This window comes from Ornithorhynchus anatinus, chromosome 9 (assembly GCF_004115215.2).
Source record: "Ornithorhynchus anatinus isolate Pmale09 chromosome 9, mOrnAna1.pri.v4, whole genome shotgun sequence".
Taxonomy (NCBI): domain Eukaryota; kingdom Metazoa; phylum Chordata; class Mammalia; order Monotremata; family Ornithorhynchidae; genus Ornithorhynchus; species Ornithorhynchus anatinus.
Window position 1 is genome coordinate 7,646,119 of NC_041736.1, and position 15,422 is coordinate 7,661,540.

Sequence of the window (15,422 nt, forward strand, 5' to 3'; positions counted from 1 at the left end):
GCTGGACTTAAAAAGCAACATGGCCTAGTGGAAAGTGCATGGGCCTGGGAGTCAGAGGACCTGGGTTCTAATCCTGGTTGTACTGCTTACCTGTTGTGTAACCTTGGGTAAGTCACTTCATTTTTCTGTGCTTCAGTTTCTTCATCTGTGAAGTGGGGATTTGATACCTGTTCCTACCCCAGAGAGTGGAAAGGGCCCGGGCTTGGGAGTCAGAGGTCATGGGTTCTAATCCCGGCTCTGCCACTTGCCTGCTGTGTGACTTTGGACAAGTCACTTAACTTCTCTGTGCCTCAGTTACTACCTCATCTGTAAAATGGGGATGAAGTCTGTGAGCCCCACGCAAGACAACCTGATGACCTTGTATCTCCCCCAGTGCTTAGAACAGTGCTTGGCACATAGTAAGCACTTAACAAATGCCATCATTATTATTACATTTAGCCCAGTGTTTAGTACAGTGCTTGGCAAATAGTAAGTGCAAAACAAATGCAATTAAATATATATGTGTGTGTGTTCCCAGGTATTAGCAAAATGGTTTAGAATACATTTCAACAAATCTTCTTAGTAAAATTTATTTAGAACAAATTGATCTTTTCAGACTATATTACGGCATAGAAAGCATTCAATAAATTTCAGGGATTGAGTACACTAGTCATATCCTTGAGGACCAGAGGATTGTTAAAACATGTTTTAGTCCATAAGAATATGGAATGCAAGAATATCTAGACTAACCTAAGGTGCAAAATCCCCCAAGATCTCAGCAGAAGATTCGAGAGTTCAAGGATCAGTGAATTACAGTGAGGATCGTGAACTGACCCAAGAAGGTCTAAAGTGTCCTGCTGCCTTCGTCCGGGGACCATCTCCATAAGAGCTCAAAATGACTTGCTAAATTTCAGCCCTGAACTCACGTTTTTAAAAGACTGTTTCATTCTGTTTATAGCTGACAATTACCTAATGTCTAGCTGATGGGCTCAAACGTGTCTCTAGCCAATTTCGACTCAAGATTTACTGAATAAATAACGGTTGAAGCAAAAATGTTTCTCTTTTGAAATATTGAGGAAAACTGTCTTTGGTGGACATTAAAGGATAAACAGAGACAGAAGAGCCTAATTTACCATGCACTCGTCGCTTTTTCAATCAATCTTATTGAGCACTTACTAAGTGCAGGGCATATAGTACATAGTATATCTTATGTATATATCTGTAATTTATTTGCATTAGTCTGTACACTTGTGAACGGGGAATATCTCTGTCAGGGAAATGATTTAGTAGTGTTTCCTTAAAGGAGATGAACTTTTGAAAATATTTACCTTTTAATATAAAACACTACATCGTGCACGTTCGTGGGTCTTATGACAGGTCGGGTGGAGTGATTTATAAAAAGTGACAGGCTCTTGTAAATGTTGGATATGACTTCAAAATCAAAGATGACTAATTCTGTCATCTCATCATAAAGAATACAAATTGTTGGAGAGAAAAGGGGAGATGCTGAAACAGCACGATGCAGTCACAAGCACCCATGCGCACAAGGTGGGTGTGAATAGATCACTCTACACCATCTATTAAAAAAAAAAAAGTCTCACTCTCCTTACTGAGGGATTTAGGTAATGGCATGAACCCACGGGACCTTCTTTCTGAGCATAATCTCCGTGGCTCATTTATTCTGGATTGCTTTCCAATAGTTAGCATCTTCATGGCAACTATCAAGTCGAATATTTCCACTTCAGTGGCCTTTCTGGACAAATAGATTAGCATCATGCAAAACAGTATCTGTGTTTGAGCCGGACTTACCTAACTCTGGCTAGCTGCCATCCATTTCACGCCAAACCTGATTATTGCACTCTCCTGGCATTACTTAGAAGAGCCGGGCCGCATCTTTATTTATAAAAGTCGGTTCACCTGCATAATTTAATATTCTCTATCATCCGCTCCGCACTGACTGATTACCATTTCCACTAGTTGGCTTCACCCGGGAGGCAGTGGGCTCAAACAGGGCCTTTTTCCAATCACGAGTTGCTGTGTTGTTGTCATCAGTGACGGGTGAACTGATTTAGATTAAATAAAAGTCACCCATCACTAATTGCCACCTGTTCCAATATTTCTCCATTTAGACAGGATTTGAAGGCCTGACTCCGGATGCTTCGGAATATCTCCCTGCCCACTGTTGAAACAGTAGAAATCGCCCCGTTCCAAGGGCAAAGAGAGCGTCCTCGCTTACGAGCTGGATTGTTAGAAGAAACGCCCAGTCCAATGCTAACGTAACGAGCGTTCGCTCTGAAAGGCTTTAGCTTTGGATCCGTACTTTATTTCAAATTTTGCGGACGCAATGGAGTCAGACTAAGCATCCAGCCTCACGTTCAACCTCCCCAAGTTGCATCCGGATGCCTCGAGCAAGTTTATTTGCTGTCGGTATTTACTGAGCACTTTCTGTCTGGGGAGCACTGTACTAAGTGCTTGGGGGAGTACAGAGATGTTAGACACGTTCCCTGCCCACAAGGAGCTTGCAGTCTCTTCTTGTGGTAGGCATATTAGAAGGGGTTCACCTAACATTTCTCTCTACATGGCTATCCTTCTGTCTAGTAACCCCCACTGAAATCCTCAATTATGAACTTAGAATTTCTGAAGGTATATATAATCAGTCTCTTATACTGTCTATAGGCACGGTTGGTATTCATGCCTTTTGTTCAATCCAACAGTGGTATTTGAGTGCTCACTCTGTGCAGAGCACTGTATTAAGCGCTTGGGAGAGCACAATACAACAGAATTAGCCAACACATTCTGGGCCCATAATGAGCTTACAGTCTAGAGGGGGAGACAGACATTAATATGAATAAATCGATGGTTTATAATATATAATTTAAAGATATGCACATAGGTCCCGAGGGATTGAGGATGGGGCAAATATCAAGTATCCAGAGGTCACAGATGGAAGTACACCGCGGCTCAGCGGAGAGAGCCTGGGCTTCGGAGTCAGAGGTCATGGGTTCGACTCCCGGCTCTGCCACTTGTCGGCTGGGTGACTGTGGGCAAGTCACTTAACTTCTCTGGGCCTCAGTTACCTCATCTGTAAAAGGGGGATTCACTGTGAGCCTCCTGTGGGACGACCTGATTACCCTGCATCTCCCCCAGCGCTTAGAACAGTGCACTGCACGTAGTAAGCGCTTAACAAACCCCAACATTATTATTACACCGATGACGGAAAAGGGGACTTAAATGGGGAAGGCCTCTTGGAGGAGATGCGACCTTAGTAATGCTTTGAAGGTGGAGAGAGTGATAGTCTGGTGTAAATGGAGGGGGAAGGCATTCCAGGTCAGGGGGAGTATGTGGGGAAAGGGATGGCAGTGAGATAGACAAGATAGGGGCCCAGTGAGTATTCTGGCACTAGAGGAGAGGAGTGTGTGGGCTGGGCTAAAGTAGGACACTAGGTGAAGTCGGATGAGGCGAGCTGATTGAATGCTTTCGAGCCAATGGTGAGGAATTTCTATTTGATGTGGAGGTTCGCTGAAGATCTTCCCACAGGGAGGGACCTTGTCTAAAGACGTAGGGCTGGCACGAGGGGTAGATGGAAACTAAATCATTAAAGCTTGATGGCTTCAGAATATTGATAGTAATTCAGGTTGGATGCAGTTTATCCTTCTAGTAGTTTTTTGTTCGGTGGGTTTAATTACAACAAACGCTATCGAGTGTGTCCTCCTTAAGCTCAAGATACACAATTGTGCCTTAAAGGGCGGATGCTCAGAGAGCTGTGACAGGAAGAACAGCATTATTAGGACTCCTTTTTATCACCATCACTGCTATCTATGGGGCAGTTACAGTGTGCAGGGCACTGTGAGAAGCACTTGGGAGAGTATAATGCGACAGAGTTGGCACAACAAGCTTACAGTTTAGAAGGGAGAAAGGCATTAATATAAATAACTTATAATTTACCTCCACGTTCAAATGAGAGCTGAACAGATGGTCTCATTTTACTAAGCACGGATGTCAAGTTGCTTCCCTGTTAAAAGGGGCTCACTATCCTTGAATTTTAATTTCCCAGTGTAAAATAGTATTCTGAGCTGGAAGTCGAAGCTCATCTCTATCTCTACTGCTAAACCCCACCATGCAGAAGTTATTCTCTTTGCCTTTCAGTCTTGAATTCATCTGGTGATGAATGTACAAGAGGAAACTACAACCAAATAAAATATGGGTTTTTGTCAAATGTGGTTTCTTGCTCACCCGGAAAATGCTTCCCATGACCTCATGGAAGGAAGTAGCATGGCCCAGTGGGAAGGACATGGGCCTGGGAGTCAAAAGCCCTGGGTTCTAATCCCAGCTCTGCCCCTTGCCCGCTGTGTGACTCTGGGAAAGTCACAACTTCTCTGTGCCTCAGTTTCCTCCTTTGTAAAAGGGGGATTCAGTATGTGTTCTCCCTCCTACTTAGAATGCGAGCCCCATGTAGGACAGGGACTGGGACAAATAGATATCTATTGTATCTATCCCAGTGCTTAGTACAGTGCTTGGCACATAGTAAGCGCTTAACAAATATCAACATTATTGGTAGTAGTAGTATTTTCTAAGTGCTTACTATGTGCAGAGCACTGTTCAAAGTGCTGGGGTAGATACAGGGTAATCAGGTTGTCCCACATGAGGCTCACAGTCTTAATCCCCATTTTACAGATGAGTCAACTGAGGCACAGAGAAGTTAAGCGATTTGCCCACAGTCACGCAGCTGACAAAATACTGCTATTATTATTATTGCTGCATCTGAGGTGAATCAGAGAAAGCAAGGTGGAGTTTAGGGAGATGTGGGAGAAAATGAAAGAGAATTGGGTGTTGGGCTGCTGCATGAATGAATCAGGGAAGGCTTCCTGGAGGAGTTGGTATTTAGAAGAGCTCTGAAGATGGGAAAGCAGTGGTCCGGTAGATTTGGCTTGGGGACTTTAACACCTTAGAGTAAAACCTTTCTCTCTAAATCCCTAGACTGGTGAGATTTTTGTTTCACTCACTATTCGGCGTCACTACTTCATATAGGTATATCCGCATGACGACTCTCCTCCCAAAAGTGAAGGTCCATGAAAGAGGGCTGGAAAACTGTTATGGCTGGAGAGTCCAGAGTGGTGGAAGGCGTTCTTTTGCTACAGGCAACTTGTTTTGTGAGTGGGTTTTTGTTTTGTTAAAAAACATTTTGCCGGTTAGATTTATCTCTCAAACACACCCTCCTTCCCCAAATGTCTCCTTGTTATTGTAAGGGAACGGCTGAACCTAAGGCCGACATCAAAACCAGAAAGCCTTGTTTAATTAGCCAGTCCATTTATCTTCCCTAATAACTAGAAGGTCTACAGTTCTGTCGTGGTGACTAACCAGCTTCATTACAGTTTTAAGTATGAGGCTTTAAAACTTGTATAAAAGTAGCATTGATTAGTCAAAACATGGGAAAGAAAATTAGCCTTGCAGTGTTGAACATTAGCATCAGGGAAAATTGCTTAATAACTCCACTGCAGAATTCTTAATTTACATAATCAAAATATGGCAACATTCCATCCACTCTTCATTTACTCTCACAGTCTGCCATCATATATACCCTGCCCCACTCTCCTCTCTTTGTGTGTATCTTGGGAACGAAGTGGATTTTGATGTGATTCGACTGACTGCGAAAAAGGGCAGAATAACTTTCCAGGCTGGTTTTTCTTAGGTGCCTCTGCGGTGAGCTCATCTAAAAGAGATAGGCAGGGAAACCTTGCGACAGACACAAAGAATCACCGGGGAAATTATATGGTGACCACCCCTTTTATAACCATGCTCGAATATCCGTGCCTCTTAACAAGATCCATCTGGAATCTACCGACTGCACGCTAGTAATGATATTTATGGACCTCCATAATTATCATAACTGGTACACTCCCACGTATCCCTTAAAGTCGGTATATCTTGAGTCGCCTTGTCTGCCAGGTATTGAGAGAGCCTGGCTTTCCAACTGGGCCTACTCCCCACTGGTTGGGTATTGTCTCACCCGGACCGGAGAATTCTAGTGGGGTGTGTCAGGTTAATGACTCCTCTCAGGTCTTTCCTCTCTCCTCCTAGGTATTATAAGAGACCTGTACTGACCTTGGTTGAAGCAAATATCTCCCCATCTTCTCATAGAGAAAGAATTTCCACCCCATTTAGGTCCTGTGGAATTAAGATAAAAGGCACTCCGTTCCTGGAGAACATTATAAAGATGGAATTCACCAAGAAATGGAAACTGGGGAGAGATCATAGTTCATTCAGTTATTTATTAAGCACTTTCTGTGTGCAGAGCAATGTGATCACTTGGGAGAGTACAATATGACAATAAACAGATACGTTCCCTGTCCACAGTGAGTTTGCAGTCTAGAGGGGAAGATAGACACTAATATAAATAAATTATAGCTATGTATATGAAAGCTGTGGGGTTGGGAGAGAGGGATGAAGGAAGCAAGTTGGGGAGATGCTGAAGAAAGGGAGAAGAGGTAAAGAGAGCTTAATCAGGGAAAGGCCTTTAGTTTATAGTGACAACATTAGCAGGGTAGATCTCTTTTTTTTCAAGTGACTTTCCAATTGGGTTCTCTATCTGGAGCAAATCATTTAGCTAGCTGTTCAGACTTCTTGATTTTTTTTTGAGCTGGTTAGATACAGCTTTAGTTGGAAGACATGTGCTTTTCCTCAAAATCTACCTCACTTTCAGCCACCTTCACTCGCTCAATACCGAGTTGGGTGGTGTCTTACTCTGGTGTCTCCTGATAATTACGTTATTAAGCCCTTACACTGTGGGTGCTCTGGGCTTTCACTGTGGTATATACAAGATGGTGAGATAGGGTCAAGTCCCTATTCTAATTCTAATTCCGACCTGGTTATATAGGTGTACTTCCTACTCGAAAAAGACACTATTGATGGAGAAATTCACCTTTGAAGCTTTATGTGACTTTCAGTCCCGGTTGAACCTTGCATTTGATCCTTTGATCCCTCCCGGTGAGTTGTCAAAAAGGGATTTCCCTAGCAAGGTCGTCATGTCTAAAGACGAAGGCAGCCATGCCAGCGTCCTCGGTAAAATAATGTTTGTGGTACATGGGAGATGAAAATCCCGAATGGAGATGAAAAATCCCTCCTTTAGGGAGGGAAGAAAAGCTGAAGCAACAGGTTGGACTATAACCCATTCCGGCTTGACGGAGTCCCTCTGGGTCACAGTCCCTCTGGGTCAAACAATTGCATCCTTGGTGTGCCCTCTACACTACAACAGGATTCTTCCTTGTGTACGGCTCCCGTTTGCCTTTGGGAAGAGCTGGGCTAGGTAAAGCACTGTAGGATCAGATCCAAAAGAATAATCCCTCTCCAAGCCCCAATAGAGGCAATACGGCCCCGTAAAAGTTTTATGGCGTATCCCAGTGAACCTTCCCTACTTGTTACTAATAAAAGGGAAAGAATCTCAGGATTGTAAGTGTCTGAGAGAATGACGGCTAGACCTCTCTCCCCATTAATAGTCGCCGTTGCCTCCGGGCTTACGTTTCCTTATCGGCTTATTAAAGGAGGGGAAAAAAAAAGGCTGCTCCCTCGGCTAATTGTGCAACCGGCAACTACCGTAGGAACGAACTCAGAGAGGGGGAATAGGCGAAATGGTAATTCAGCATCAGATCTGCTAGCGAGTTGTCCCTATAGGAAATTCAAAGCAAGTCATTTTGATGGGTTTTGGTTCATCTCGAGCGGCGCATTCGATTAAAAACCCAAATTAACTTTCAGCCTCTGTAGTATGTGCCCGGCTGTCTGAAGGAGAATGGAAGATTTATTGCCCGGTGACCGTTAGCGTGTCATAGCGCACTCACCACAAGTAGAAAAAGAGAAACTGAAATTGAGGTCCTCTGCTTGGAGGGCTCGGGCTCTCTACTTCCGAAAGCTATAGAGTTGTCTGCGAACTTAACCACTGCCCTGCCTAAGGGTCCGTCCGTGTAAAAGCCATTCTCCTCTATATTGCTGACGCTTTATGGCAGAAGGCTGACACAAAGGGTGGTCATAAGTTCCAGTTCATTAGGACGGTCTCGAGTTGTGGGTGACTGCGAGAAATCACCGTATATGTCTGTTCATATAATAGCACAGAACTGGGACCTCCCTAGTGAACTGATAAGCCGCTCTTGCTCGTACATCTCCGTCCATTTCTGCTCATTTTAAATGCTTAATCTTCCCGGCTGGCGCAGGCTCAATAAAGGAGTCGAATCTGTTGCCTAAAGAAAAGGACATGAGACTGGGAGATAGATCTGGGTTCAAGTTCCAGCTCTGTCCCAGCCTAATGTGTGACCTTAGGCAAGTGACTTAATTTCTCTGGACCTCTTTTTTCATCTGTAAAATGGGTTTATTAATGTTGGTATGTGTTCAGCGCTTACTATGTGCAGAGCACTGTTCTAAGCGCCGGGGTAGATACAGGGTAATCAGGTCGTCCCACGTGAGGCTCACAGTCTTCATCCCCATTTTACAGATGAGGAAACTGAAGAACAGAGAAGTGAAGTGACTCGCCCACAGTCACACAGCTGACGAGTGGCAGAGCCGGGAGTCGAACCCATGACCTCTGACTCCAAAGCCCGTGCTCTTTCCACTGAGCCACGCTAGATTGTGACCTTCTCTTTTCAAGGGTATTTAAGAGCTTACTATGTGCTTGGCACTCTACTAAGCACTGGGGTGCAGACAAGATAATCGGGTTGGACACAGCCCGTGTCCCAAATGGGATTCACAGCTTCAATCCCCATTTTACCAATGAGGTAACTAAGTCAGTTACATTTATTGAGCACTTACTGTGTGTAGAGGACTGTACTAAGCGCTTAGGAGAGTACAATAGAATGATGAACAAGGCACAGAAAATTTGGGACTTGCCACGTGTCTGTTATGCGATCTTGGCAGAGCCAGGATTAGAACCCAGGCCCTCTGACTCCCAGGTCTGTGCTCTTTCCATGAAGCCACACAGATTATTGTGAGAGGGACTGAAACCAAATTCATAGCCTTATATCTACCCTAGTATTTAGGACCTAGTGGCAAGAGCATGGGCTTGGTAATCAGAAGATGTGAGTTTTAATCCTGGCTCCATCACTTGTCTGCTGTGTGACTTTGGGCAAGTGACTTCACTTCTCTGTGTCTCAGTTACCTCATCTGTAAAATGGGGATCAAGACTGTGAGCCCCACCTAAGACAGCCTGATTACCTTGTATCTACCATAGCGCTTAGAACAGTTCTCAGCACATAATAAGCGCTTAGCAAATAGCAAAATTATCATTATTATTAGTGTCATGACTATTGCTATCATTAAGGGTGCAGCATTCTGGGTTTTGGAGTCCCAACTTCCAGAATGGTGGGAGAATTTAACTTCACATCCCACATGCTAATTGGTCCTAAATGGAAAGGTAAACTCCCACAATAGCCCACTTACCTGCAAATATAATAATAGCATTACTTCAACAGCCAATAATACCCAAAGAACCCATTTGGGGCAAAAATAATCAAATATTGTTTTTAATAAATAACATGATTAGCCTTGGACTAAATGCTGAGTTAGATACAGGCAAATGGGTTGGGGACCGTCTCAGTCCCAAGTAGAGTTTACAGGATTAATCCTCATTTTACAGACTAGGTAACTGAGGCCCAGAAAAACTACATCACGTCCATGGTCACACAGAGAGCTACAGGCAAAACTGGGATTAAACCCAGGTCCTCTGATTCCCAGGGTCATGCTCTTTCCACTAAGGCATACTGCTTGTTCCTGAGAAGTAGTACATAGAGAAACCAGTTAAACTACCAAGTAAAGCCTGCCTTAGTGCTTTCTAGAAAAGGAACAGTTTGGGCTAGGGGATAGACCACGGGCCTGCGAGTCAGAGGATTTGGATTCTAATTCCAGTTCTACCAGTTGCATTCTTTGTAACCTTTGACAAAATCACTCAACTTCTCTGTACCTCACTTACCTTGTCTGTAAAGTGGGGATTCAATACCTGTTCTCCTTCCACTTAGACTGTGAGCTCCATGTAGGACAGGGACTGTTTTCAATCTGATGAATCTGTGTCCACTCCAGGACTTGGAATGGTGTTTGACTCAACGAGAATTTGCCTCCAATTCCAAATTCCATAGCAGAGGGGAAAAAAAAATCTTGTGTGGGCAGCTAACATGTCTACCCAAACTGATCTGTTGTACTCTCTCAAGTGCTTAGTACAGTGTTCTGTACACAGATAGCTCTCAATAAATGCCACTGATAGATTAATTGAAAGAAATCTGGTGAACATCTTTGAAGGAAACTTTCCGAATTTATGGGAGGAAAAACTCAAAGCTTCTGAGTGTTTCCTCTTTCTTACATTTATTAGGAAGACTTGAACAATCTACATTTTATTGGGGGCTTCAATTCAATCTCAGTTAGCAAGATTAAATATAGGCAATTTCCCTAATTCATTCCTCTGGTGATATACTCAGCTTAACTTCATCTCTGTTATTAAAATACGTGCCTTATAAGCACGTGCCTAATTTCATTTTCAAACACCATACACTTTAAAGGACAACAGCATGTGCTCGAGTAAAATGTTTCCATCATAAGCTTATTTTTCAAGTTTCTAGAGAACATCCGTAACCATTTACCACTTGTGAAAACTTTGAATACCAGGTGGCTGCTGGTGTGTGTGAGAAACTAATTATGTGTAAAGTCATTTGGCAGCTTTTTATGTTAAATAAGCTCAAAAACCTCCCAAGTGAAATTTGAGATGATCAAATGAGATCTAAATTGCTTTTATTTTTGTACAAATATGAAACTCTGCAGTAATTTCCCAGCCTGACATTCCTCAACCAATCAGGATGATCCAAGCCCTCAAAACTCCTCTTGGAATTTCAGGGGTTTGGTGTCTTTTTACGCAGCTGCTTAGACAGAGTTTCAGCAGCAAAGTTCGTCATAATGTCAAATCAAGATTCAGCTATGATGGAGTTGACAGCTCCCATCTCTTCTGTGGAAATGGATGACACTTACCACCACCTGCCTGGATCTCCTCTCCACCTTCTCCTTCTCTTTCGACTTTTCCCTAGCACTTTTAGACCTGTTCATCTTTCTTTCCTGTGCTTTCGCTAAAGCTTTATGAAAGAACAAAAATGCCGAGTTGCCATTTGAGAGCAGAAAAGAGGAGAGAGGCTCTGCGGATGGAAGTTCAGAATTGCTGAATAATTTTCTTAAATGACTATAACATACCATTTAGACCAGACATATGCTCCAAAGGACTTGCTATGATAAATGCATATTTCCAAGTTGGAAAATCTCCAAATGCTCACATTACATAATTTACATAAAATGTGAAATTTGGATAATGGGCTGACGTTTAAGATTCTTCTAAGATCTCAGAATGGGGTGGAGGCAGTTCTGAATTACATTTCTGACTTGTCCTTTCCTCTCCAAGTTGACACCGTTTTGTTGTTGTCGTTACTTAAGCACTTACTATGTGATAAACATCATGCTATGCACTGTAGTACATAAAAGATAAGCAGGTGTGACTTTCTCTGTCCTACATGAGGTTCCCAGTTTAGGAGGGTGAACAGGTAATGAATCCCTATTTTGCAAATGAAGGAGCTGATTCCCAGAGAAGAGAAGTGACTTGCCCACGGTCACCTAGTAGACAAGTGGTGGAGCCGGGATTAGAGCCTAACTCCTTCTGACTTCATGGAGGTGGCAGTCTAAGAGAAATGGAGAACACATATTCAATTCCCATTTTACAGATGAGGAAACAGGCACAGTGAAGTTAAATGACATTCCCCAGGTCACAAAGTAGGGAAGTGGCAGATCCGGGATTAGAATTCAGGTCTCCTGACTCCCAGGCTACTATGCTTTCCACAAGCAACACGGCTTGGGTACGATATGCAAGGAGAATTGGACGACAGCATCTGCTGCATGTTTTGGGTGGTTTTTTTTGGTAATCTTTAATGGTATTCGTTAAGCATTTACTATGTGCCGGGGATTGTACTGAGCACTGGGATAAGATACTAATTCAGTTGGAAACAATCCATGTCCCACATGGAGTTCACAGTCTTAATCCCCATTTTACAGATGAGCTAGCTGAAGCACTGAGAAGGGAAGTGATATTTGAGATTATCTAAACTAGGATCAGTATACCTGCTCTTGCTGACCTTTCAACCTTATCCTCCATGGAGGACACTAGCCTTCCCATCCTCCTCTCAGATTTATTGGGGCCTTTCCAGAAATTCATTCAATCAATCGCATTTCCTGAGCACTTACTGTACGCAGAGAACTGTACCAAGTGCTTGGAAAGGACAATTCAAAAACAGAGACCATCCCTACCCAATAACTGGCTCACAGTCTGTGATCAGTGTATTATTTTTAGCACACCCAGTGACACTGTATTTGAAACTCTATTACACTATTACTCTACTATTACTCTTACTCTATTAATAATGTTGGTATTTGTTAAGCGCTTACTGTGTGCAGAGCACTGTTCTAAGCACTGAAGTGAATACAGAGTAATCAGGTGGTCCCACGTGAGGCTCACGGTTAATCCCCATTTTACAGATGAGGTAACTGAGGCACAGAGAAGTTAAGTAATAATGTTGGTATTTGTTAAGCGCTTACTATGTGCAGAGCACTGTTCTAAGCACTGGGGTAGACACAAGGGAATCAGGTTGTCCCACGTGGGGCTCACAGTCTTAATCCCCATTTTACAGATGAGGTAACTGAGGCACAGAGAAGTGAAGTGACTCGCCCACAGTCACACAGCTGACTAGTGGCAGAGCCTGGAGTCGAACTCATGACCTCTGTCTCCGAAGCCCAGGCTCTTTCCACTGAGCCACGCTGCTTCCCCTATTACTATTACTATCACTATTTCTCTAAACTCTATTACTCTATTAATTACAGCATTAGACCGTAAGCCCGTCAGAGGGCAGGACTGTCTCTATCTGTTACCGATTTGTCCATTCCAAGCGCTTAGTACAGTGCTCTGCGCATAGTAAGCGCTCAATAAATACTATTGAATGAATGAATGAACTCCATTTCCATTTTTTTATGGTACTTGTTAAGTCCTTACTGTGTGCCAGGCACTATATTAAGCACTGAGGTAGTTTCAAATTAATCAGGTTGGATAAAGTCCATGTTCCACATTCAATAGTATTTATTTAATAGTATTTATCGAGCGCTTCCTATGTGCAGAGCACTGTACTAAACGCTTGGAATGAACAAGTCGGCAACAGATAGAGACGGTCCCTGCCGTTTGGCGGGTTTACGGTCTAATGGGGGGAGACGGACAGACGAGAACAATGGCACGTGAGGCTTGCGGTCTTAATTCCCATTTTACAGGTGAGGTAATTGAGGGACAGAGAAGTTAAGCGACTCACCCAAGGTCCCACAACCGACCAACGGCAGACTCCGGGTGAGAAGACGGGTCCGGGCCCGTGCTCTATCCATTGGGCCACACTACCCCATTTCTTCAGGAGCTCGTCTTGCCTTCCCGTGATGATGAAACGAGCCTTGGAAGATTAAAAGCGTAATAGAATCATTCCAAAATCCAGAAAGACTTTTGCCAAACCTAAACAGAAATGGACAAAAGTGTTCTAATTTAAGCCCTGCAGAACAAACCCAAAACACCTTACAGATGGTTTGGGGGTTGAACTGTATTAATCTATATTTTTATCTCCTACTCAAAATTGTCATCTGGGAACCGGTATAGAGCAAAACACAAAAATAATTTGCCTTGGTCACCGGGATAGTCTGTTAGCTCTCTGCTTCCTGCCTTTTGGGAGCTGAGGAAGATTTAAGCAGGAATGAATTTTAGCCTCACAGTAGCACAGTCCCCTCACTGACCCGGCAGAGGTGACCATCTTGAAACGCAGGAAGCACGACTATATTGGATTTGACTGTATTAGTTGAATAGGCTCACTTTTTAAACCAATTATTGCTTAAGAGGAAGAAGAAATAGCCAGAGATTAGAAACTGACGAACAGAAATACTAATTCCCTCCGCCAATACTCCCCAGTGACAGCTAAACCACAGAGATAATATTTATTGCCACCTCTTAGAGAATGTGAAGGGAAATATAAATTACCGCAATTTACTCATTACACAAGCAACTAGAGAATTCTTGGTAGAAAACTACTACTGCCGTAGCATTTTCCGTGAAGTCTTAAATTTTCAGTTCCAGAAATGCTGCCTCAATAAGCGGCATACAAGTAAACATCCTGGGTAATTGGAGCTTGGAAGCTGGGAATAATGATAATAACTGTGGTATTTGTTAAGCGCTATGTGCTAGACACCATTCTAAGTGCTGGGGTAGCTACAAGGTAATCAGGTTGGACACAGTCCCTGTCCCACATGTTAATCCCAATTTTGCGGGTGAGGTAATTGTGTCACAGAGAAGTGACTTGCCCAAGGTCTCACATAGCAGACAAGTGGCAGAGCCAGAACTAGAACCCAGAACTTTCTGACTCTCAGGCCCGTGCTCTATCCTCTAGGCCCTGCTGCTTCTCCATTTGGACTGTAAAAATCCAGTTGCATCTTTTCCTGAGACCTTTTTTTAAGCTAAAAATAAAAAAAAAAAACCAAGTCAGAGAATAAAAGAGCTTTACTGACTGGTGATATTTGAGTGCTAAGTGCTTGGTAGAGGACAATACAATGGAGTAGGTAGACACAAGAACACCGTCCTGGAAGTTAGAGGACCTAGATCCTAATCCCAGATTTGATATTCTCTGCTGTGTCCCCTTGAGCTAGTTATAGACTGTAAGCCCATCAGAGGGTAGGGACTATCTTTATCTGTTACCGATTTGTACATTCCAAGCGCTTAGTACAGTGCTCTGCACATAGTAAACGCTCAATAAATACTATTGAATGAATGAATTTAACTGCTCTGTGCCTGTTACCTCGTCTGTACAGTGGAGATTAAATCCTCCTACTCCCAGTTTTAGACATGATCCCCTTGTAGAACAGGAACTGCTGAAACGGATTATTTTGTATCTACCCCATCATCGTACAGTACCTGGCACATAAGCACTTAACAAAGACCTTAAAATATTGTTGTTAGTTTATTCAGTCGTATATATTGAGCACTTGGTGTTCAAAGCACTTTACTAAGTGTTTGATAGAGTATAATAGAACAATAAACAGATAAATTCCCTTCCCACGATGATCTTACAATCTCGAGGGGGAGATGTATATTAATATGAATAAGTAAATTACGGATACATGTGGGAGACACACATGTACCTGTAATTTACTTATTCATATTAATGTACAATTCCCCCTCTAGACTGTAAGCTTGTTCGGGGCAGGGAACGTGTCTACCAACTTTTTATCGAACTCTCCCAAGTGCTTAGTGTAGTGCTCTGAACACAGTAAAAGCTCAATAAGTACCAATGACGATGGTGATTTTTAAAAAAGTGTCCTCAAGGTATTTGCAACCTAGTGAGAGGAGTTTACAATCTGAGAATAAA